This window comes from Gopherus flavomarginatus, chromosome 2 (assembly GCF_025201925.1).
Source record: "Gopherus flavomarginatus isolate rGopFla2 chromosome 2, rGopFla2.mat.asm, whole genome shotgun sequence".
Lineage (NCBI taxonomy): Eukaryota > Metazoa > Chordata > Testudines > Testudinidae > Gopherus > Gopherus flavomarginatus.
The window spans coordinates 69,268,182-69,294,478 of NC_066618.1; the positions used below are offsets into that span (position 1 = coordinate 69,268,182).

The 26,297-nt window shown below is 45.6% G+C and overlaps 1 protein-coding gene across 3 annotated transcripts in view; it reads right to left on the reverse strand.

The window, feature by feature from the left end:
- The window catches only part of TBC1D5 (TBC1 domain family member 5), a 512,051-nt gene that overhangs the window by 446,149 nt on the left and 39,605 nt on the right, over positions 1–26,297 (reverse strand). For all 3 annotated transcript variants that reach the window (XM_050938356.1, XM_050938354.1, XM_050938355.1), the window contains exon 2: positions 18,929–18,990. The gene's annotated coding sequence lies outside the window, so the exon portion shown is untranslated. The remainder of the gene's footprint in view (positions 1–18,928; positions 18,991–26,297) is intronic.

Here is a 26,297-nt window from a genome sequence, read left to right on the forward strand (position 1 = left end):
GTTAAGTGCTTGAGGTCAGTACATTATAAACTTAAAGTCGCACTGCAGTCTTAAATATGTCCCCTTGCAAGTATGTTCTATTTTATTTACACAATTAGATATTTTTCAAATTCTGTAATATACACTTTTCTACAACTAGACAAACCCATGAAGCATCTTAAAGTTCTGTATACTATTCTGTATATGCTAGACAAAACAGTTATATACAGAAAGTAAAATACAATAGTAAATCAATTTTATACAACGTACACTATATTAAGTACAAAGAAGTAATAACGGAAACTTTCGGGCATATACAGAACACTTAAGTGTGAAACTAAGTCAGTTTTATAGTTAGCTGCTTCATCTCCCAGTTACACTTTGTGATGTACTGGGGCTATGTCTGTATAACTTATGAATTCTGATGATATTGTGAAGCTGTATTATGAAAAATTGCTGTATCACAAATGCCTGTATGTACATGGATCAACCATTGCTGATAGGTCCTGTAGCAAACACACTCCAGACAGATACAAAGGAATGTTTAGACTTCCAAAATAAAGAAACACATAGGAAAAGGGCTATTTTCTCAAATCCATGAGGCAGATTCCGCTCTCCATGTAACTGCATGAGGCAGGGGACACCTGTCCTGCCTGCCTTCCTGGACCAAGATGGTTCTTCCAGGACTCACAATGGAAGGGTGAGCTAGAAAGTGAGGGATATTGTGGTTTCAGATTTATTATTTAATGATCTATAGTCTCCTGTGGTTTACATGATTAAGTATAAAAAGATATAAAGGTGTAGACTGTGCAAAATGTATGTATGTCAACTGTTTCACAACTACAGAGAGCTAAATTGTAATCCAAAAACTTCACATCTTTGGGGTTGAGCTCTGTGACAGGGGTGGTATAAGTTACTGGGTTATTTCAGGGGTCAGCACAGGTCCTGAGGCCTAGGACAGCTGGGCTGGGGAGACCTATTTCCAAGAGGGATAGCAGAGTCATCGCCCAGGAAGTGTGCCAGAGAGACCAAGGAAGGAACAATTGGTGCAGCTTGTTGAGGCTCCAAAAGCTTAGCACTCCCCAGAGAATCCAGAACACAGAACTTGGATTCCCCACATACCAAGGGAGGGAAATACCCCACATAGGGTGACCAGGAGGGGGCACTTTTAGGGTTTGAGACACCTCTGGAAGACTTTGTCAGTGATTAAAAATACACTGTATAGTGTATGGCTACTATGTAAGACCAATTCTACACCACAAACATTTGCTAGCATGACTGTGTCAGATTGTGATGACATGTGATCTCTGTCCAATATAGCTATACTAGCAAAAACCCTTAGTGTAGATACAGTTATTCCAGCAGAACTGCACTTTTGCTGGTATAGTTTATTTCGTTCAGGGAGCTGGAATAAGCTACATTGGCAAAAGAGTAGTTTTGCTAATATATTCTGCATCCACACTAGTAGTACTTTGCTGGTATGTACATCTCTACAGCTATATCAGCAAAGCACTCCTAGCATAGACTTAGCCTGAATCATTAGGGGTTTAAAAAGTGGCCTGGCAGGGCTTGAAAGCCCAGCTCTAAAAGCTGGGCTGATTGGGGAAGCGGCCGCAGCTGGGCCACACCTAATCAGGCCACAGCTGGCCTGTATAAAAAGGCCAGGGAAGCCAAGAGCAAACACTCTCCCTCTGCCTGTAGAGGGAGAAGGGCCTGGCTGCAGGGAGCTAGACAAGGTACCTAGAGTGGAGCAGGGCTGGGGAAAGGCAGAGGAGCTGGGGAGCTCCTGCCTGGAAAGCCCCAGGCTGTGGCCTAGCATTAGGCCAAGAAGTACTGGGGGTTGCAGGGGGCAGCCCAGGTGTAGGCAAAGGCAGCAGGTCCAAACCCCTTTGCCAATGATGAGTGGCTGATACTGTAGTCTGCCCCAGTGAACAGGGGGCTAGATGGAGACTGGGCAGTAGCCAATACTGAGGCAAAGTGGGGATAGTGGGGTGGAGGTTCCCCTGGGAGGGGGGAGACCCAGTTAAAGGGGCACCGGGGTCCTGGGCCAGTAGCTAGAAGGCAAATCACCAGCCTGCAGAGGGCGCTCCGGGCTGGACTGAGCTAATTCCCGAGGGCGACCAGCAGGAGGCGCCGCAGGGGTGAGTCAGCACATCTACAAAGAGAAAAGAGAAATCTATCATATGTGTGTGTTCTGAGTTTGTGGTTCTCAAACTATGGTCTATGTACTACCAACTGCTGGTCTGCAGAGAACTGGATGGTCATCTCCATCTGCTATTGGTGCCTCCTTACTTCCTAAAGCTAAAATGCATTAATAAACCAGAAGTACATTAAATACTTTCCTATGATCCCTTTTAAATGCAAGCACAGTTCCTATAGTTTTCACAGGGATGATATTTGATTGCTAATTGAATGGGAAATGTTTAATTCTCATGGAGACACAGATACCATGATGATGGATCTTATAAAAACCTAGAGTTCGAGGTGGCCACACACTCATTGAAGGAAGGAGAGGCACTCTTAAAAAGACAGTTATCTTTTCCATAACTGGTATTCTTCGAGATGTCTTACTCATTTCTATTCCACAATAGGTGTGCGTGCTTGCCACGTGCACTGGTGCCGGAAGCTTTTTCCCTAGCAGTACCCGTAGGGGAGTGCCCCAGAGACTCTTCAAGTGGCACCTCCATGGCACAGAATAAGAGGTGCTGCACGCTCCCCCTACCCTCAGTTCCTTCTTGCCAGGTCAACTCCGACAGAGGGGAAAGAGGGCAGGAGCAACACATCTCAAAGAACACCAGTTATGGAAAGGTAACTTCTTTTCTTCTTTGAGTGATTGCTCATGTGTATTCCACAACAGGTGATTTCAAGCGATATCTGTTGGAGGTGGGTAGGAGTTCACAAATTCTCGGGATGGAGCACAGCCCTGCTGAACCCAGTGTCATCCCTGGTCTGGGAGCTGATTGCATAGTGCAAGTTGAATGTGTGAACTAAAGACCACGTGGCAGCCTTACAAATGCTCTGAATGGGGACATGGGCCAAAAAGGCAGCCGACGAGGCCTGCGCCCCAGTCAACTGTGCCTTCACAATTGGTGGCAGAGGGATTGCCGCCAGGTCATAACAGGTACAGATGCACGAAGTGATCCAGTTGGAGAGCCGCTGAGTGGAGATCGGCCGACCGTTCATACGCTTCGCTGAGGCAATGAACGGTTGCAAGGACTTTCTAAACAGCTTAGTCCACTCCAGGTAGAAAGCCAGAGCCCGTCTCACATCCAGCGTGTGGAGACTGCGCTCCTCACTGGACGCATGGGGCCTGGGGCAGAGGACCAGCAGAAAAATGTCCTGACCCACGTGATAGGCGGAGACCACCTTCGGGAGGAACGAAGGGTGCAGGCGGAACCGGACATTATCTTTATGGAACACCGTGTACAGGGGCTCGGAGATCAGGGCCCCGAGCTCCGAGACCCGCCTAGCTGACATGATCACAACCAGCAAGGCCAACTTCCACGAGCAGTATGACCAGGAGCATGTAGTTAGTGGCTCAAACAGGGGCCCCCTGAGATGAGCCAACACCAGGTTTAGGTCTCACTTCAGGACGGGGCCTAACATATGGGAAGAGGTGATTTAACCCCTTAAGAATGGGCCAGTCATAGCATGGGAGAATACCGTGTGGCCCTGCACCAGCGGATGGAAGGCCATTATGGCCACCAGGTACACCTCAACTGGCAAGGGCACGAGGCCCTGGGCTCTAAGATGGAGGAGGTGGTCCAGAATAAACTGGATCGAGGCAGCCACCGGGAAACACCCTGCTCCATCCACCCATCTGGAAAACCGAGACCATTTTGCCAAATAGGCTTGGCAAGTGGAGGGTTGCCTGCTTTCTAGGAGGATGCGCTGAACCCCGTCCAAGCACATCCTTTCCTCCCAACCTAACCATTGAGCAGCCACACCATGAGGTGGAGTGCCGCTAGGTTGGGGTGCGGCCCTGGTCCAGGGAGAGTAGGCCCGGGTGGGACGTCAACGGCCGTGGCAGGGCAACCTCCAGGCCCGTGAGGGTCCCGTACCAATGCTGCCTGGGCCATCCCGGGGTGTCTATTTTTTCCAGGACCATGCCAATCAGTGGGAACTGCGGAAAGGCATAGAGAAACTGGCCTGACCAGGACAGGAGGATGGCATCAGAGATAGCGCCCCGTCCCAGTCTATCCCCCCCGAGCAGAACCGGGAGCAGCGATGGTTCTGCCGAGTCTGAACAGGTCCACCTGGGGAGTTCCCCACACTTGGGAAAGTCTGTGCACCACCTCTGGGTGGAGAGACCACTCATGCTGAGAGGAGAAGTCCCTGCTCAATCCATCCACTCGCGCATTCCTAGTGCCTGGCAGATGGAAGGCCTGTAGGTAGATGATATGGGCTATACAAAAATCATACAGCCTGAGGGCTTTGTGGCAGAGGTTCGGGCCCTGCCTTGCCTGTTGATGTAGAACATTGAGGTCGTGTTGTCCATGAGAACCCTGACCACCTGGCCCTCCAGGTGCAAGCGGAGGCCATACATGCCAGCTGTACCACCCTGAGCTCCTTGATGTTTATGTGGAGGGTCAGATCCTGAGCCGACCACAGACCTTGGGTCTGAACATTCCCCACATAGGTCCCCCATCCCAGGTCCGACGCGTCGGACACCAGCTCCAGCGATGGGGCCCTGTCCCTGAACAGGAAACTCTTGGAGTATGTTTCTTGGGGAGGACCACCACCATAGGGAGGTGATCACTGGCTCGGGTACCATGAGAACTTTTTCCATCCTGTCCCTGGCCTGGAAGAACTGAGGCCAACCAGAGCTGGAAGAGCCTCATCCTGAGTCTGGCGTGATGGACCACACACGTGCACGCCGACATGTGACTGAAGAGCTGGAGGCATGGTCTGGCTGTTGTCACCATACACCTTGTGACCGTGTTGATGAGCCCCTTCAGGGTCTTGAACCTGTCTGGTGGGAGGGAGGCTCTGGCCGATGAGGCATCCAGGACAGCCCCAATAAACTTTATGCGTTGAACCGGGACTAATGTGTATTTGGTGTTATTTACCCACAGGCCCAAAGTAGTGCACATGGACAGAAGGAGCCCCACGTGATCCCACACCTGTGACCGGGAGCTGCCCTTAACCAACCAGTCATCCAGAAGGGGAAGATCCGGACCCCTCGGCACCAGAGGTAGGCCGCCACCACCACCGACATACATTTCATGAATACCCAGGGGGCAGCGGACAGGCCAAACGGGAGGACCGTAAATTGGTAGTGTTCCTGCCCCACTATGAAATGGAGGAAGTGTCTGTGCCCCTTGAATATATGAATGTGGAAGTACGCGTCCTGCAGATCGAGGGCGGCGTACCAGTCCCCGGGATCCAGGGAGGGGATGATGGAGGCCAGAGAGACCATGCGGAAAAGACGGTTACTCACCTTTGTAACTGTTGTTCTTCGAGATGTGTTGCTCATATCCATTCCAGTAGGTGTGCGCGCGCCGCGTGCACGTTCGGAGACTTTTACCCTAGCAACACTCGGTGGACCGGCAGGGCACCCCCTGGAGTGGCATCGCCATGGCACCGGTTATATACCCCTGCCGGCCCGCCGCTCCTCAGTTCCTTCTTGCCGGCTACTCCGACAGTGGGGAAGGAGGGCGGGTGTGGAATGGATATGAGCAACACATCTCGAAGAACAAGTTACAAAGGTGAGTAACCGTCTTTTCTTCTTCGAGTGCTTGCTCATATCCATTCCAGTAGGTGATTCCCAAGCCTTACCTAGGCGGTGGGGGTCAGAGTGAGATGTTGCGGAATGTAAGATCGCTGAGCCAAAGGCGGCATCGTCTCTTGATTGCGCAATGAGCGCATAGCGAGAAGTGAACGTATGCACTGACGACCAGGTAGCTGCGAGGCATATCTCCTGGATGGGAATGTGCGCCAGGAAGGCGGTCGAGGAGGCTTGAGCCCGGGTAGAGTGAGCGGTGAGACAGCCAATCGGGACATAGGCCAAGTCATAGCACGTCTGGATACAGGACGTTACCCATGATGAGAGCCTCTGAGAAGATATAGGCATACCTTTCATACGCTCCGCCACTGCTATAAATAACTGGGGCGAGCGTCTGAAAGGTTTTGTCCTCTGGATGTAAAAGGCGAGGGCTCAACGGACATCCAGGGTGTGAAGCTGTTGGTCCCTGCGTGATGCGTGCGGCTTCGGGAAGAAGACCGGTAGAAAAATATCCTGATTAATATGGAAGGCAGAGATCACCTCGGGAAGAAAAGCCGGGTGCGGGCATAGCTGTACCTTATCTTTGTGGAAGATCGTATATGGAGGGTCTGCATTAAAGCACGGAGCTCCGAAACCCGTCTGGCCGATGTGATAGCTACCAGGAAGGCCGTCTTCCAGGACAGGTACAGCAGCGAGCAAGTGGCTAATAGCTCAAAGGGTGGGGCTGTGAGCCAAGTCAGGACAAGGTTGAGATCCCAGGTAGGGGAAGGAGGTTTAACCGGTGGGTAGAGGCGCTCCAAGCCCTTAAGGAACCTCAAAACTATCGAGTGAGAAAAGGTGGAACTGTTTGACTCCCCTTGATGGAAGGTGGAGATTGCGGCTAAATGCACCCTTATTGAAGAGAGTGCCAAGCCTTGTTCCTTGAGGTACCACAAGTAGTCCAGGATAATAGGGTTCGAAACGGCCTCCGGAACTAGGGAACGCTGTGCACACCAAAGAGAAAACCGCTTCCACTTGGCGAGGTATGTCGTCCTTGTGGAGGATTTTCTGCTTCCCAAAAGGACCCGCTGAACCTCGGCAGAGCAGCGGAGCTCGGATTGGTTCAACCAGACAGCAGCCACGCTGTCAGGTGCAGGGACTGCAGGTCCAGATGTTGAAGCCTGCCAAAGTCCTGCGTTACAAGATCCGGGCAGAGTGGCAGTGGCATCGGAGTCGTTAGGGATAGGTCGAGCAGCATGGAATACCAGTGCTGCCTCGGCCATGCCGGAGCGATCAGGATCAGTCTGGCCCTGTCCCTGCGGAGCTTGAGCAGGACTCTGTGGACTAGGGGAAATGGTGGAAAGGCATAGAGAAGACGTCCCTTCCGGGGGATCAGGAATGCGTCTGACAGAGAGCCCGGGGAGCGGCCCTGAAGGGAGCAGAACACCTGGCATTTCCTGTTCTCCCTTGAGGCAAATAGGTCTATTTGGGGAAAGCCCCACTTCCAGAATACAGAAAGAAGGATGTCCGGACGGATGGACCATTTGTGGGACACGAAGGACCTGCTCAGGTGATCTGCGAGAGTGTTCTGGACTCCCGGAAGGAAGGAGGCTACGAGGTCTATCGAGTGGGCTATACAGAAGTCCCACAGTCGCATCGCCTCTTGGCAAAGGGGGGAAGACCGTGTGCCTCCTTGTTCGTTTATATAATACATGGCCGTTGTGTTGTCCATGAAAATCGCAACACAACGGCCCTGTAGATGGTGTTGGAAGGTCTTGCACACCAATCGGACCACTCTCAGTTCACGGACATTGATATGTAGACTCAGCTCTTGCAAGGACCAAAGGCCCTGGGTGTGAAGTTGCCCTAAGTGTGCACCCCAGCCCAGGGATGAAGCGTCCGTCGTTAGCGACACCAAAGGCTGTGGTGGGTGGAACGGGCAACCGGCACACACCAGGAAGGGTGTCAGCCACCAGTTGAGGGAGTCCAGGACTTTTGTTGGGATTGCGACTATCATGTCCAGGGCATCCCTGCGCGGACGATAAACTGAGGCAAGCCAAGTCTGGAGAGGGCGCATACGTAGTCTTGCGTGCTTCGTCACGAAAGTGCACGCAGCCATGTGGCCAAGTAGAGCAAGGGTGGTACGGACAGAGGTTGTTGGGAAGGCTTGTAGTCTCTGGATGAGGGAGACTATAGCCTGGAACCTCTGTGGAGGTAGACTGGCCATTGCAAGATTCGAGTCCAGCATGGCCCCGATGAATTCTATTCTCTGCGTAGGAAGCAGAATGGATTTGTCTAGGTTGAGGATCAGACCTAGATGGGGGAATAGGTCCTTGATGACATTTACGTGTGTGGTAACCTGAGCCTCGGAGGTCCCTCGAATAAGCCAGTTGTCGAGATATGGGAAAACATGGACTCGACGGCGACGGAGGTAGGCGGCGACTACTGCCATACACTTTGTGAATACTCGAGGGGCCGAGGAGAGGCCAAAGGGAAGGACCGCAAATTGGCAGTGATGACGATTTACCACGAAGCGAAGGAACCTTCTGTGTGGGGGGTAAATTGCAATATGAAAATATGCGTCCCTCATGTTGAGAGCAGCGTACCAATCTCCGGGATCCAGGGAGGGTATAATGTTTCCCAGGGATACCATGCGGAACTTGAACTTCGTGATGAACTTGTTCAGAGCTCGCAGGTCCAGGATGGGCCGGAGGCCCCCTTTCGCCTTGGGGATTAGGAAGTATCTGGAATAGAATCTGGAATAGAACCCTCTTCCCCTTAGGTCCTCTGGAACCTCCTCTATAGCTCCCAATACAAGGAGCCTGGAAACTTCCTGCAGAAGGAGTTGCTTGTGAGAGGGGTCCCTGAAGAGGGACGGGGAGGGAGGGTGGGAAGGAGGGGACGAAATAAACTGAAGACGGTAGCCACACTCCACCGTGCTGAGAACCCAGTGGTCCGATGTTAGCTGGGACCATGCAGGGAAGAATGCGGCAAGGCGGTTGGCGAACTGAAAAGGATCCTGGGAGGTAATTGGTACAGTGCTCTCGGGCGCACCCTCAAAAGTTTGGCTTCGGTCCCACCGGTGGTTTGGTGGGGCCGGAGTTATTACCCCCTTGTGGGCCAGACTGGCGTCTCCGGGAGTTATGGCCTCTCCTTCTGGAGAAGTCCTGGCTTGGCCAAGGTGGGGGATAGGGGCGCTGGGGTTGTGGGCGGAAAGATCGCCTCTGAGTTTGCGGCGTATGCATTCCCAGAGAATACATGATCACACGGTTGTCCTTCAAACTCTGGAGGTGAGGATCCGTCTTTTGGGAAAAAAGGCCCTGACCGTCAAATGGCAGGTCCTGTATCGTATACTGCAGCTCGGGTGGCAGACCCGACGCTTGCAACCACGATATGCGCCTCACAGCAATCCCGGAGGCGACAGTTCGAGCTGCCGAATCAGCGGCATCTAACAAGGCCTGGAGGGAGGTCCGTGCAACTTTTTTTCCCTTCCTCCAGGAGAGCTGAGAACTCCTGGAGGGAATCCTGTGGGACTAGTTCTACAAATTTCCCTACTGACTCCCAGGTGTTATAATTGTATCTACTCAAGAGGGCTTGCTGATTCGCCACCCTGAGCTGGAGGCCTCCCGCGGAGTAGATCTTCCTTCCCAACAAGTCCATGCGTCTGGCCTGCCTCAATTTAGGTGCAGGGGATTGTTGGCCGTGGCGCTCTCGTTCGTTAACGGATTGGACTACTAAGGAACAAGGGGGAGGGTGTACGTATAGGTACTCGTACCCCTTGGATGGAACCATATATTTGCGTTCGACCTCCTTGGCTGTAGGTGGAACGGATGCTGGGGTTTGCCAGATTGTATCTGCCCGAGCCTGTATGGTACGAATAAAGGGGAGGGCCACCCTTGTCGGAGCCTCCGCTGATAGAATGGTGACTACTGGGTCTTTCACCTCAGGAACTTCCTCCACAGGTAGGTTTATGTTAAGAGCGACCCGGCGGAGGAGGTCGTGGTGCGACCGAAGGTTGATTGGGGGCGGTCCAGATGTGGCCGTCCCTGCTACTGCCTCGTCTGATGAAGAAGAGGAAGAGACCCCGGGGACCAATGGGTCTTGAAGCGACTCCTGGTCCTGTGGAACATCCTGGGGTGGTTCTTGCACGTCCGAGACCTGCGCTGGGAGATGTTCTGTACCCGCTGGAGGAGGTCTGCTCACCGTGGCCTCTGGCGCCCTATGTTCAGAGGGGCCCAAGCGCGGCGGTGGATATGGGGCACCTTGGCTCTGATGGTAGGCCCAAGGTGTCCAAAAGGACCACTGATGAGGGTCCTGCTGATTGTCTGAGTCCCCACTGGATGCCGACTCGGCATGGGAGGAGATTGATGGCTGACGAGATGGCCATGGCGGGGCGGAGACCGTGAAGTGATGGTCCCTGCGTCCACTGGAACCGTCCCTACTTGGTGTCGGGGAGCGGTGCCGAGAGCCTCGACGGTGCCGAGATTGTGACCGGGACCTGCGACCAGCGCGGTGCTGGGAGGTCGACCGCTGCTGGGAGCCGTCGTGCCGAGATTGGCTGCGGGAAGCCCAGTGCCGCGAGTGATGGTGGGATCTGGAACGCTGCCGGTAGTACCTGGACGGCGACCGGGACCTCGAGTGGTACCGCGAGTACGACCGGTACCATGACGGGGAACGGTACCGGGACTGCGAGCGGCCGCGGGACCGAGATCGATGGCGGGACCGTGAGCGTCTGCGGGACCTGGACCGGGACCGAGAAGGACGAAGTCCCATGGTACCGGGCGAAGAAGGTCTTACAAGTGCCGGCTTGCCTGTGGATTGAGGGACCCGCACCGGTCCAGATGTGGCCGTCCCTGCTACTGCCGGGGGTCGAGGCAGCTCAGGCTCTGTTAAGGCGATCAGGTCCCGTGCCGCGAAGAACGTCTCTGGAGTGGAGGGCACGACAAGCTCAACCACGGCCTGCGCCGGGGAGCCGGTAGGCACCGGACTCGACGGCTCTTCCAAGGCCAGAATCAACGGTGCGGCGAAAGTCGATGCCGTGGCAGACGGCAGTGCCAGGCGGCCCGGCCTGGCTAAGCGCTCTGACTGCGGTGCGGACATAGCAGCCGCAGGAGGCTTGCGCTTCTTGCTCAAAGGTGAAAGGGAGCGGTGCCGGGTAGAAGGTGGTGCCGGAGAAGGTCGGTGACTCGGAGTCTTCGCTGAAGAGGTATGCTCCGGTGCCGATGCCGAGGAGTGGGGAGTCAGCGCCGCCTCCATCAGTAACTGCTTGAGGCGAACGTCCCGCTCTTTCTTAGTTCAGGGCTTAAAAGCCTTACAGATCTGGCACTTATCTGTCAAATGAGCCTCGCCCAAGCACTTAAGGCAGGCATCGTGCGGGTCACCAGTGGGCATCGGCCGACGACAGACCGCGCACGGTTTGAAGCCCGGTGAGCCAGGCATGGGCCCGGTACCGGGGTCGGGGAAGGGGCTAACCCCCAATCCCATTAAACTATCTACAATACCACAAACAAAACTACTAAATAACAATAACTACAATTGATCGAACTATATACAATATAAGAGAAGACGAGTGAATCGCTAGGGAGGTGGAGAACAGCAAGCTGCGCTCCACAGTTCCAACGACCGACACGGGCGGTAAGAAGGAACCGAGGAGCGGCGGGCCGGCAGGGGTATATAACCGGCGCCATGGCGGCGCCACTCCAGGGGGCACCCTGCCGGCCCACCGAGTGTTGCTAGGGTAAAAGTCTCCGACGAACGTGCACGCGGCGCGCGCACATCTACTGGAATGGATATGAGCAAGCACTCGTGTCATAAACAGATAGCTAAGGGTTAATGTCTCTTACACCTGGAAAGAAGTAATCTGAAACATGACCAGAGGACCAATCAGGAAACAAGACTTTTTCAAATCGGGGTGGAGGGTTTTTTGTGTGTGAGTCCTTTGTTCTAGGTCTTCTGCCTGCATTCTCTCGGCTATGAGGGGATTTCTATTTCCTGCTTTCTAATCTTCTGTTTCCAAGTTGTGAGTACAGAGATCACAAAAACAATAGGGGTTATTGTTTTTTTCTTTTGTATTTACATGTCTATAGTTGCTGGAGTGCTTTGAATTGTATTCTTTTTGAATAAGGCTGTTTATTCATATTCTTTTTAAGCAATTGACCCTGTATTTGTCACCTTAATACAGAGAGACCATTTTTATGTATTTTTCTTTCTTTTTATATAAAGCTTTCTTTTTAAGACCTGTTGGAGGTTTTCTTTAGTGGGGAACTCCAGGGAATTGAGTCTGCAGCTCACCAGGGAATTGGTGGGAGGAAGAAGTCAGGGGGAAATCTGTGTGTGTTAAATTTACTAGCCTAACTTTGCATTCCCTCTGGGTGAAGAGGGAAGTGCTTGTGTTTCCAGGACTGGAAATAGAGAGGGTGGACTCCCTCTGCTTAGATTCACGGAGGTTGCTTCTGTGTATCTCTCCAGGAACACCTGGAGGGGGGAAGGGAAAAGGTTTATCTCCCTTTGTTGTGAGACTCAAGGGATTTGGGTCTTGGGGTCCCCAGGGAAGGTTTTTGTGGGGACCAGAGTGCCCCAAAACACTCTAATTTTTTGGGTGGTGGCAGCTTTATCAGGTCCAAGCTGGTAATTAAGCTTGGAGGTTTTCATGCTAACCCCCATATTTTGGACGCTAAGGTCCAAATCTGGGACTAGGTTTATGACAACTCGAAAAAGAACTTGAGCTTCACCACGTATTGGTTCAGGCCTCGCAGGTCCAAGATGGGCTTAAGCCACCATTTGGCCTTCAGGATAAGGAAATAGCAGGAGTAGTACCCCTTACCCTTGAACTCCCCAGCTACCGCTTCCACTGCTCCTAGGCCCAGGAGCCACCCAACCTCCTGCTCGAGCAGAGCCTCATTTGAAGTGTTCCCCAGGAGGGCCAGGGGCGGGTGGTGATTGCGTGGGGAGGAAGTAAACGCGAGGGTGTAGCCCCAGGAGATGGCGTCGAGGACCCATTGGTCCGGGGTCAGCCGCAACCACTCAGAGAGGAAAGCACATAACCGGTTGGAGAAGGGAAGCTTTATTGAGGCTGGATCCCTGATGAGAACTGGCACAGCGCCCCTGGGCGTCCCATGAAAACCGCGTTTTCCCCACCTGCTTGCCCTTGGAGGACTCAGGCTGGGGAGCAGGCCGAGACTGCCTCTGTGGGCACCTCTTATAGTCTCGCAACTTCTTATAAGCAGTGTGGTATTTTGGGTGGGTGGCCTGAGCGGGAGTGTGCTGCAGCTTGAACTTAGGTTTAGCCAGAGCCAGAACATAGAGACCCAGAGTCTGAAGTGTCGTGCAGGACTCTTTCAGGCCATGCAGCTTTGTATCTGTTTGTTCCGCAAACAGAGCTTTGCCGTCAAACGGGAGGTCCTGCAAGGAGGTCTGCGCCTTGCTGGATAGCCCAGAGAGCAGGACCCATGACACCCTTCACATGGACATCGCAGAGGCCATAGACCATGCGGCTGTGTCAGTTGCATCCGAATCTGCCCGCAGAGTTGCCCTGGTGGCCGCTGTACCCTCATCCACCAGCACTTTGAACTCCTTCCTGTCACACTCCTGGAGAGATTGAACTCATACCGGCCCAAGAGGGCCTGGTGGTTCACCACCCATAACTGGAAGCTCAAAGACAAATATAATTTCCTTCCAAAAGAGTCCAGCCTCCTTGAATCTTTATTTTTTGGGGTAGGGGCTGGCTGGCCCTGCCGTTCCCTGTGGTTGACCGACTCAACCACCAGGGAGTTAGGAGCAGGGTGGGTATATAAGTATTCATGCCCCTTGGTGGCACAAAATACTTGCATTCCGCTCTCTCAGAGATGGGTGCATTATCTGAGTGTTTAATAACTGTATAATATACATACATATTACCTATGTGTACACACACATATATTCTTGTTGAGGAAAGTATTATACTTCAACAGTACTAGAAGATTTATCCCGAGTGTTGTTCACAAATGCTCATCGAAGTCCCAGTACAGGTTGTCCAAAAGCACACGCCTGCTGTCAGCCTTATGCCCACAAGTTCCTATCATTATACTGCCTTCGTATGCCTATGCTATTTCCTCTTGACTTCACATGTTTCCACAACTCTGTCTTCCCCTGGGACTCTTGAGTTCAATTAAGAACAACTGTTTACTCCTCTTTGACCACAACATAGAGTGTGATCTTAGGTTTGGTACAGCAATTTCTCTAGAGGAAATCTCCTCCCCCTCCCCCCAAGACAATTTTCTTTTCCTGGTCACTGCAGCAAAGATTTATTGTGAATTTTCTTTTAAATCAATATTCTATGTGCCTCTGGACATTTTAACTTAAAATAGTAGACATTCTGTGGTCTTCACCTTCTTTGAACCTAATATTTTTTCTTTAAGGTGCCTGCAATTTTTCTTTAAAATGTCATGCTGCCATCACTGTCAGTTCTGACCAGTCTTACATTGCAGATTGAAAATATATGCTGTAGAGTCTCTTTTCTAGTAAGTGAGGTAAAACTATCAGTTTCATTAACCTTCATTTTATCTAATCCAATACATGTATTTTCACAGCAAATACTTTACTCTAAGATATTTATTAGAGTTTCTCTAGTAATTCTTGGAGCATACTCTTTTAAACAGATAGATAAATTTTAAAGATGGGATCACCAGTCTCCTCTCAAACCTACATTCTGGTACAGTATGTGTATACTGAAAAAAAGATTTTAGCTCAGGTTAGCTAATTTGGGTTAAAATAGCAGTGAAGACATGACAAATGGTGTTTTTAACTCACCTTAGCAGCTCAAGTTGAAACCTATAACCGTAGCTGCTAACCCAACTTAAAAGCAGAGCTGCCATGTCTTCAGTACTATTTTCACCTAGGTTAGCTAACCCAAGTTAAGAACACTCCTCTTTTTGCACTGTAGACTTACCCTGTGTCATTAGGATGACACAGATAAGCCTCACAGCAGCAAGAGAAAACACTGCCTGAGACCAAGCACATTGGGCCATTTCATCCATGAAGCAGCAATAGGTTCAGTTTCAAAAACTGACTGTGTGGCCTGATGTCACATCTGCATGTTTTACACAACAGTGGTAACTCTTAGAATAAAAATCTTTAAGTTATCATTATCTAAGTAGTTCATCTAATATTGTGGAGAGAAAAAGCCATTGATATATACTGTGCACACGTTTTTATCCATGTATATAAAGCAAAGGAAACAGCTTTGCAGACAACTGGCTGGGCAACTGGCTGGTCATTTGCTGCTGGCTTCTCCTTATTTCCTAAAACTAAACTGCATTAATAAGCCAGAAGTACATTAATACTTCCCTACTATCACTTTTAAATGCAAGCACAATTGCTGTAGTTTTCACAGGGGTGTTATCTGATTAAAATTACAGGAGAGTGTAGTTGTAGCCATGTGGGTCCCAGGCAATTAGAGTGACAAGATGGGTGAGTTCATCTCTTTTATTGGACCAACTCTGAGATTACCTTACCCACCTTTTCACTCTAACTGAATGGGAGATATTTACTTCTCTTGGTGCCTCTATACTACCATGGTGATGGAGGACATTATAAACTCCTAGATGGCAGTGCTCCTCCACAGACTCCACAGGAACAGGAAAGAGGGAGAGGGGGACAAAAGAAGACAAACGCTAAACATTGAAATATTAATTAAACACAACAGGGAGTCTATATGATTCAGGGGGATTTACTAAGAGGATGCAAATCCTTTCATCTACAAGTCAGGAGTTCAAATAGGATCCAATCTGACTTCTATGGAACCATACCATTCAGGTCAGTAGTACACCTAATCTCAGGCCATAAAATCTCTATCCCATGGCTGGTCAGTAGCTTATGTGAAGTGCATTAGTAGTTTCACTTCATTGCCTGATAAACAAGTATCCACATCACAAAAACTATTGTCATTTTTAGCATCTTGGTTGGCAATTTCAGCACAAGGCCAAGAACAGAATAGCCCTACGAAATGAACTACCCTCTCACCCTTAATGATAGGAACCCTTTAAGATGGGGCTGAAAAACGGTTGGTCAGCATGGAGTGGCTTCTACTTCCTTTTTCTGCTGCTAAATAGCAGACTTCAGTTACCAAGATAGTGAACCTAGCACTTTATAAGAGGATAAAATTCACCTACAAAACTGTTAAAAATTAAATCAGCATTTTCCCACTTGAACTGCAAGAGAAAAACAATTGTTATAGTGGTAACACATTAATACAAACATCAGTTTGCACACATGGACACACATTTCTCTTTCTAGAATTTGAAATTATGCTTTTAACTAAATATATATGTTAAAAAATATATTAAAGCAGAAATATTATTTATACTGTATAATTTTATCCAGAATTTAAGTTACTTTAGAATAGTGTAGCAGCACTTAAGTCAACAAACAAAAGTTCTATGCATAAGTTCTTGAACTATGAACAAAATAATATATAAGCCATAAAAAACATTTCATGGCAACTGAATCAGTGCTTTCCTTTTCTCTTTAAAAATATGGTAGTGTAGGGACCAAATTCATTTTTTGCGCCATCCAGAAAAAGGATTAGGTGTGAAAGAAATCTCCTGCTTAATGTGACCTTTGGCTGTACTTTCACTTGTCATAATTACAAGGTAGCTACTCTCAGTGCCAACACATAAGCTTCATTATATTACCCCTATAACTATAGTAATTCATATTTCAGGAAATGTTTCATACTATGAAAAACTGGAGGCAGAATATACTGACAGTACTTTACCTGCTGTTATCTGTAACAATGTGTAATAGGCCTTACTGAACAATAAGATTTCATGTATGCAGGAAAATAAGAGTAACAGTACAAAATTTCATAAAACATGCCACGTAATATTAACATACATTCAGGAACTCTCATGGAGTTCGCAGCTTTAACCAAAGTATTCAAATAAAGAGAAAACAAAAAAAATCAAAATAAAATTATTCTCCAAATAATGAAAATATTTGGGGGTTTATGTGAGCATTAAGAGTTGCAATATACCTGACCTTTCCAAACATGTGAAAAAATATTTCTGGAATGTAAAAGAATCTAAAAGAGTTATGCCACTTCTGCATGTTTTACACAACAGTGGTAACTCTTAGAATAAAAATCTTTAGCTATCATCTGAAGCTGTTCATGTAATATTGTGGAGAGAAAAAGCCATTGACACATACTGTACACACGTTTTTAATCCATGTATATAAATCAAAGGAAACTGCTTCCTTTAAGGCAAGCATATGAAGATACTAAAGCAAGATACCAATTAAATATTCATACATTCAATATTTCAAAATAAGGAATTTGGATATACACATGCATAATTTAAGTTCTATAGTGAAACCTGTCTACAGAGGCCACTTCTACTGTATTTCAACAGCATCCTAACTTGAAATGTACAATGCAGCCTTTCCATGCTGTGTTAAAACTTTAAGTATATAGTAATTCATTTCAAGCACTAAACACAGAATAAAGGCCATGTTATGCACACGGCACTTTTCTAAGGGAAGTACTGCTTTGCCCTGTTCATTAAACCCCCTTCAATGCTATGCAAAAAGGCCCTAATCACAACATTTTCCTATAAGGTAGAGTATGCTTTCCCACAGGGGATCAGGTAGGGTGACCATCTGTCCTGTTTTTAAAGGGACAGTCCCATTTTTTGGGACTTCTTTTATAGGCACCTATTACCCCCCCATCCCATTTTTTTCACAGTTGCTATCTGGTAACCCTAGTATCAGGTAGAGTCAGATTAGAGAAGCAATTTACTTATTAGATCCAGAAGCTAAACACATAACTTTAGATACAAAATTGATAGCTTCTCAAATCACAGCAGCCGTAAGTAAGGCAGACATTTTCAGACCTCAGATGTATGTACACAACTCCCGGAAGTTGACACTCATATGAAGCGAGAATTTTAACCCTTAATTTTGGTTTTACACATTACATCAATCCTTCATTGGGTAAAAACCCAGATTTAAGAGAACTGCCTAAAGAAAACACCATCAAAAGGTGGTCACGATATTCAGTACACTAAGAATGGTTCTTTGTGAATTATATAAAATAGTGGCTAACAGTTATTTACCTATAGGAATACACAAATGCTAAGTTTGGGGAATTTATAAATTCTCCATTCATTTACAAAAATATGCAGTCAAGAATTTTAAACACTTCTTACATGCTGGTCCACTTCCTCCTCCTAGTTATGTGTAAATATTAATCTTACATATACATCTATACGTATCATATGTTTAAAATGGTCTCAGTAGGACTGATTCTCCCCTTGAGAAGAGTTCTTGTGATTTTAATTCCATTTTTTTCTTAACAGAAGTAGTTATTTTTGCTATCAAGAGGCTTCATCAAAAAAGCACCAATTTTGGTTTTTTTTTGTTTGTTTTTTTTTACTAAAAATGCTAGGATCGATTTCAACAACTGTAGGAATGGTAATTAATAGCTGTATAAGAAACAATCCTATTTTTATACATTTTTAATCTTTGCTCCTGAAGGTCACTCATTTCATGTTTATATTTCTAGGAATAAGCAGGGTAAAAACTCGAAGGTAAACAGTAATGTTAAGAAAAATAGAACTATACACAATGTGTCTCTATAGGGTAAATTACTTCATTATAGAAAACATCTATAGATCTTGCAATGACTATACTTTTCCCTTAGAGCTAATACTTTAATTTTCAAGAACCAAGAAAAAAAAATGAAAACTAGTCAGTAACAATGCAGCGTCGAAAAGCAATAAACTCAAAATTAAGTTATAAATAATTTAAAGCATGTCATGAAGATGTATTAATAATTCATCAGATAAATAATTTACTAAATAATCAAATAAATAAATAATGAAATACATAAATAAATCAGCAAATAAATAATTCTGCAAAATAACCTAAACAATAAGTCACTAAAACAAATGACAAATCTGCAAAACTACAATAATTTTCTAAATTCCGATAGTTTTAAATAAACAAATGTATATAACGTAGATCAATCTTTTTTGGATAGAGAAATATTTTTCACTGCTATTGGTAAATTTCTGATTACACTGTATAAGGATACAATTCAGATTTTACAAGGCGGCAGTTTTTTCCTTATAAATTATTAACATGATTCCTACAATTCCTGCTCTGTATTTTACATGCAATCCTTTTATGTAGCTCATTTTTCCCAAATATAAATGGACAGCCTCTTTATAACACTCTTAATTCACATTTTCTTCTCAGTGCAGTACTTACAATACCACTATAGCCTTCTTGGTGGTTCTCTCGTTGTCTTCTCCAAACCTTTAGAAGTTGTGCTGCAGGGGGAAAACAAGTATAATAACCTTAATTATTACAGATGGTATCTCATTCATTAGTAGATGACAACATTTTATTTGAAAGCACAAGAAAAGCTGTTTTATAATTCCACAAAGCAACTTAATGTGAAGCAACCATTGCTGTTTGCAGACTACCTAAAGTTTTTAGAAGTCTTCAGTGGAATGAGTTCAAGCAAACTGAGGCCTGTTTCTTGTATTTAAACTGACACGCAATCTGTGCAAACTGGCACTAATTCAAATGTGAAGACAGAACGTGAGAAGGACAAATGCTTGGCTGACATCTAATGCTCTGGATTTTGGAAGCTCATAACCCTGCAAAGAACACAAGACCACTTAATTTCCACTATCTAAATTCATTCACAATGTAATTAGAACATGACACTCCAAATCCAACAGTGACACCAAGAAGAGTCAAGAAACTACTGCCCTCATAAATCAGCCTTTATTCTGCATTTATTTTAATACATGATATTGACACACACTGTAGTTTGCTTCAAAAAGTGGTATTCTGTAAATAGTCTTTTAAAGGAAACGTTAAGCATGCATTGATTTTACCTGTACTCTCCAAACTGAGACAGACTTATGAGCCCCCTTTCGTAACACACCCTTATAAGCAATGTCACCTACAAGTATTTTTGGATTCTGTACAAGTGTGTGAAATTGCATGAAGATGTTATGTACAAAAATTACAGTATGTCACTAAACAAATGTCACATACTCATGAATATTGCTATTCAAGCCAAAGAAAATGGGTAGGCAGAATTGTTTTCCTCTACAGATAAGATTTTAAACTGCATTAGTTTGTGTGTATTTCTGCATTCAAAGTACAAATGAAAATTCATTCCTAAAAGAACTTAGACACGTTATATTTAACAAGTCTCAAATTCTCTTTAGGGATTATAATAAGGAAACACTTGCTTAATCATAAATTTTATATTTATCTTGGCTAAAAAACCTCCTTTGGATAGACTGCCATGTTTTGTCAAGAAAAATCAACACAGTGGAAACAAAGTACTTGTTCTGTTGTGTGGTCATTCAAAAGAGTATGTAGAAGTAATGTAAATGTGCACTAGCGCTGCTGATAATTTCACGCTCTCATACTTTCGTTTCAATTTGCTTTAAAAAGGACTATTCCTCCTGGCTAAATATAGTCATCCTGAAAAAGCACACCTCTCTTTTGAGCTAACACTACAAACCCTAAAACACAGCATTTGTTAGAATAGTTCCTTCTATTTTAAGGAATCTGAAATGCACCTGTCTCCGGATATAATCTTCTAAATTGGGGATAAGTGAGCTGTACCTAAAGAAGATATTTTCTCCTGTATTGAGATTTCATTATGTGAATAAGAAAAACTTACTTTCCTTAGTAATGTTCCTCTCCTTCAAACTACACAGTATGAATTCTTCATAGATGAAAGGATTTAGAGTTTCCTGGGATACACAATGAACCAGGCTTGATCCTGAGCCTCTAGAATCTGAGTTTCTACACTGTACCACTAAGCTACAGGACTTTATTTACTATTTGTAAGTTTGTGTCACAATGTGATATGCACTAATGAATTACAGTAGAGTTAAGAACAATTATATTCATCAGTATGTTTTATAAAAGTATGAATCAAGGTAAGTGGCGAGGTTTTTAACTGTGCTTTGTTCTTAGTTAATGCTTAATTTGGACCATAAGGGCCTCAGGATTTACCTACTTATTTTTCTTCCTTTTTTGGCAAGGTAGAGGCTCACTTCCTCTGTTCAGATACATTTGTACATCATTATGTTGGGGGCACCTAAACTAGCAGAGATTGCAGCTATTTTAAAGACCAGTAGCTCTAAGAGGGCCAGGGAAGGATCAAGGAGGACAATAGATTCTGTCATCTTTGAAAGGACCCAGACAGCATTAGGAAAACCTAGGAAGAAACATCTTACACTCCCATACGCACAGCATATGGTAGAAAGACTGCAGGGAGATTGGCAAGGAGCACCCCACCAGCCCTTTCAGGAATCCTTGGGACAGACTGGGGAGCAAAAAAAAGATTTTCCCAGAAACAGGAAGCAGCTTGAAGGTTAACTTATCACCCCATCAAGAATCTGGAAAATCTAAAGATAGCATAGCCAGTTTGGGAGGCAGGTTGAGATGCACACCCACAAAATCTGGACACAACCTGGGATACGGGGACGGAGAGAAACACCTCTTTCTCTTACCAAAAGTGATGTGAGTTGTCAGGTTAGTAGGAGGCAAAGGGGCAAGGGAAGCAATGCAGAAAACTTCATAAGAATAGCCAAAGGGTCAATCCAAAGGCCCATCTAGCCAGTATCCTGTCTTCTGACAGTGGCTGGTGCCAGATGTTTCAGAGGAAGTGAACACAACAGGGAAATGTATAGAGTGATCCATTTCCTGTCATCCAGTCCCAGCTTCTGGCAGTCAGAGGTTTAGGGATACCCAGGGCATGAGGTTACGTCCCTGACCATCTTGGCTAATAGCCATTGATGAAACTATCCTCCATAAATTTATCTTATTCATTCTTGAACCCCTTATACTTTTGGTCTTCACAACATGCCCTGGCAACAAGTTCCACAGGATGACTCTGCGTTATGTGAAAAAGTACTTCCTTATATTTGTTTTAAATGTGCTGCCTATTCATTTCATTGGGAGACCCCGTTTCAAATGTTATGTAAAGGGGTATTCACTTTCTCCATACCATTCGTGATTTTATAGACCTCTATCATATCCTCCCTAAGCCATCACTTTTCCAAGATGAACAGTCCCAGTCCCAGTCTTTTTAATCTTTCCTCCTATGGAAACTGTTCCACATCCCGAATCATTTTTGTTGCCCTTCTCTGTACTTTTTCATATTCTAAAGTATCTTTTCTTAGATGGGGTGACCAGAACTTCACCCAGTATTCAAGGTGTGGATGTACAATGGATTTATATAGTGGAATTATATTTTCTGTCTTCTTCTCTGTCCCTTTCCTAATTAGTTCCTAACATTCTATTTGCTCTTTTGAATGCTGCTGTACATTGAGCAGATGTTTTCAGAGAACTATCCACAAAGATAGAAAGATCTCTTCCTTGAGTGGTACCAGCTAATTTAGACCCCAGCATTTTGAATGCTATTATGTTGGTATTATGTTTTCCAATATACATTAGTTTGCATTTATCAATATTTAACTGGATTTGCCGTTTTCTTGACCAACCGTCCAGTTTTCTGAGATCCCTTGGACATGTAAGCAGCTCTGGAAACTGGAGTATGTTCAGTACAAATGGCATGACAGAGATTTTAACAGTAAGTCTAATGAATTCCACTGATACACAAATTATGATTTTTAAAAGTTTATATCCTTAGCCAAGTCTCAATGGATTTTCACTGAGATTGCAAAGCACCTGTCTCTGAATCCAACACCATCCCTTTGCCTAATTTCAAGTTCCTGCTTCAAGTCATAAAACCACTATAGCTCATCAAAGAAATGGTTGGAAAAATTTTAACACTGGCAAAACTACTTATGTTTTCCTAACATCATTTCCTGAAATGGTTGCACTATTTCTACTGAAAAACTTTCCAAGCAAATTCAGCATGAGGCAGAGAGCAAGCATAAAAATTCACCCTGAATGGTTGCTGTTTGGCAAAGTTATAAGCGACTGAAAACAAGAGTTTATAAAATACAGTTGAGGTTGCCTAAAACTTTCCATGGAGGTAACATCTGCATCTATAAAAGCATCATCAATTACCTTGGATGAAGATGCTATGTTTCCTCAGTTTGCAGGCACTAGCCAGTGTCACAAGAACACACTATTTGTTACCTCTGATGGAGTAAACAGTGTCCCAGAGAAGACAGTCAGGAATTAAGAAAAGTATATAATTTTAAAATTAGGACCAAGAGGGAGAAGCTTTCTAAATAAAAAAGCAAACAAAAATAAGGGACCTTAGGGGGAAGAGATATACACGTGCATCAGATCTCAATCTGACCAAACTGTATGCAAAGAAATGTTCTGATCATTTAATATTCACACAGGTTCCAAGATTTCAACTGCTATGAGGTTATGTGAAATATTTTGTATCTAAATATCAAAGTAATTTTGACTTCAGTGGGTCATTCTATCTAGGAACTTTAGTATTGTGTGTTACACTGAAGATTTTCAAGGGAATGGGCTGTTTTTCCAATTGTTTTCTCTAATTACCACACTTTTAATATATTAAAGATTTTTTGTGCTTTGATCAAAATCCTCCTGTTTATATTTCATCTTCATACTTCAATGACTGTAGTTTACTGTACTATTTGTACTGTATATGACTAGAATGCATACATACACCTCCATTATTCTTCCTACTGATTTTGATTTTTCAAATTTGTAAATAGCAGGGGAAGGGTTATTACTGAATCTTAACTAAAGATTTCTAAAATAATCCAACATATCAAATAGCTATAGAATTACCTTCAGTATGTTCTAGGAAAAGACTTCTTGGACATTTGGAGACCAATGGCTGATCTATGCTGAAAATTTACATCAGCACAGTGATGTCTCTCAGGAGTGTGAAAAATCTACATAGAGATGTAGCTACACTGACCTAACCCCCAATGTACACAGAGCTAGGTCGATGGAAAATTTCTTCTGCTGACCTAGCTATCACCTCTTGGGGAGATGAATTAACTACAGTGACAGGAAAATCTGTCCTGCCTCTGTAGTGAGTGTCGACATTTAAAAAGCTAGAGCAGCACTGCCGCTATAGCATTTTAAGTGTATGTAGTGGTATTATATATAAGTATGTTTTCAGCCACCTTCTTTTTATGACTTATCATTTTAGGCCAATACTAGCTAAGTTCTTCTTTTGGAAGGCCAAACTTTTCCATGACACACAGGGGGGATATTTCACCTTGACATGCATATTTTATATATAAATCCTAAAGCATTAAGATGGGATACAATTTATATAGCCCTCTCCACACTGTTTCCTATAAAGTAGTAATGCAGAATGTTTTACCTTATTAGACAATATATTATTGAATCAATGGCTATTAATACAACATGCAGTTCACTGGGCTGTAGATATCTAGCAGCCAGGTTTCCTAATAGGTGATTCCTAGGAAAAAACTAACTGATCACTAGCAAATGTTTATCTCATATTCCCACATGTATAGCATGCAACATTAAATATATGCAAATTAACCTCTTTCTCCTCTAGTTATTTTTTTTTAATCTGACAACTCACATGACCTGAAGCCATGGTTAACAATTATAATTATTCGACTTTCATATTTATAGAATCAATCATTGGATATGCATGCTAATCAATTTCAACAGATACTCTTGTATTTTTATTATCAACATTAAACCTATAAAAGCAGCAAAGAATCCTGTGGCACCTTATAGACTAACAGACGTTTTGGAGCATGAGCTTTCGTGGGTGAATACCCACTTCTTCAGATGCATGTAGTGGAAATTTCCAGGGGCAGGTTTATATATGCTAGCAAGCAAGCTAGAGATAACGAGGTCAGTTCAATCAGGGAGGATGAGGCCCTGTTCTAGCAGTTGAGGTGTGAAAACCAAGAGGGGAGAAACTGGTTCTGTAGTTGGCAAGCCATTCACAGTCTTTGTTCAATCCTGAGCTAATGGTGTCAAATTTGCAGATGAACTGAAGCTCAGCAGTTTCTCTTTGAAGTCTGGTCCTGAAGTTTTTTTGCTGCAGGATGGCCACCTTAAGGTCTGCAATAGTGTGGCCAGGGAGGTTGAAGTGCTCCCCTACAGATTTTTGTATATTGCCATTCCTAATGTCTGATTTGTGTCCATTTATCCTTTTCCGTAGAGACTGTCCAGTTTGGCCGATGTACATAGCAGAGGGGCATTGCTGGCATATGATGGCGTATATTACATTGGTGGATGTGCAAGTGAATGAACCAGTGATGGTGTGGCTGATCTGGTTAGGTCCTGTGGTGGTGTCGCTGGTGTAGATATGTGGGCAGAGTTGGCATCGAGGTTTGTTGCATGGATTGGTTCCTGAGCTAGAGTTATTATGGTGCGGTGTGCAGTTACTGGTGAGAATATGTTTCAGGTTGGCAGGTTGTCTGTGGGCAAGGACTGGCCTGCCACCCAAGGCCTGTGAAAGTGTGGGATCATTGTCCAGGATGGGTTGTAGATCCTTGATGATGCGTTGGAGGGGTTTTAGCTGGGGGCTGTATGTGATGGCCAGTGGAGTCCTGTTGGTTTCTTTCTTGGATTTCTCTTGCAGTAGGACGCTTCTGGGTACACGTCTGGCTCTGTTGATCTGTTTCCTTATTTCCTTGTGCGGGTATTGTAGTTTTGAGAATGCTTGGTGGAGATTTTGTAGGTGTTGGTCTCTGTCTGAGGGGTTAGAGCAGATGCGGTTGTACCTCAGTGCTTGGCTATAGACAATGGATCGTGTGATGTGTCCGGGATGGAAGCTGGAGGCATGAAGGTAAGCATAGCGGTCGGAAGGTTTTCGATATAGGGTGGTGTTAATGTGACCATCACTTATTTGCACCGTGGTGTCAAGAAAGTGGACCTCCCGTGTAGATTGGTCCAGGCTGAGGTTGATGGTGGGGTGGAAGCTGTTGAAATCGTGGTGGAATTTTTCCAGAGTCTCCTTCCCATGGGTCCAGATGATGAAGATGTCATCAATGTAGCGTAGGCAGAGAAGGGGCGTGAGTGGACGAGAGCTGAGGAAGCATTGTTCCAGGTCGGCCATAAAGATATTGGCATATTGTGGGGCCATGCGGGTGCCCATAGCAGTGCCACTGATCTGGAGATATATATTGTCATCAAATTTGAAATAGTTGTGTGTAAGTATAAAGGCACAGAGCTCAGCAGCCAGTTGTGCCGTGGCATCATCAGGGATAGTGTTCCTGACAGCTTGTATTCCATCTGTGTGTGGGATGTTTGTGTAGAGAGCCTCTACATCCATGGTGGCTAGGATGGTGTTTTCTGGGAGGTGACCAATGCATTGTAGTTTCCTCAGGAAATCAGTGGTGTCGCGGAGATAGCTGGGAGTGCTGGTGGCATAGGGTCTGAGTAGAGAGTCCATATATCCAGACAGTCCTTCAGTAAGAGTGCCAATGCCCGAGATGATGGGGCGTCCAGGATTTCCGGGTTTGTGGATCTTGGGTAGTAGATAGAATAACCCTGGTCGGGGCTCTAGGGGTATGTTGATTTCTTCTGGTGTTAGTGTAGGGAGTGTCCTGAGTAGATGCTGTAGTTTCTTAGTGTATTCCTCAGTGGGATCTGAGGGAAGTGGCCTGTAGAATTTGGTATTGGAGAGTTGTCTGGCGGCCTCCTTTTG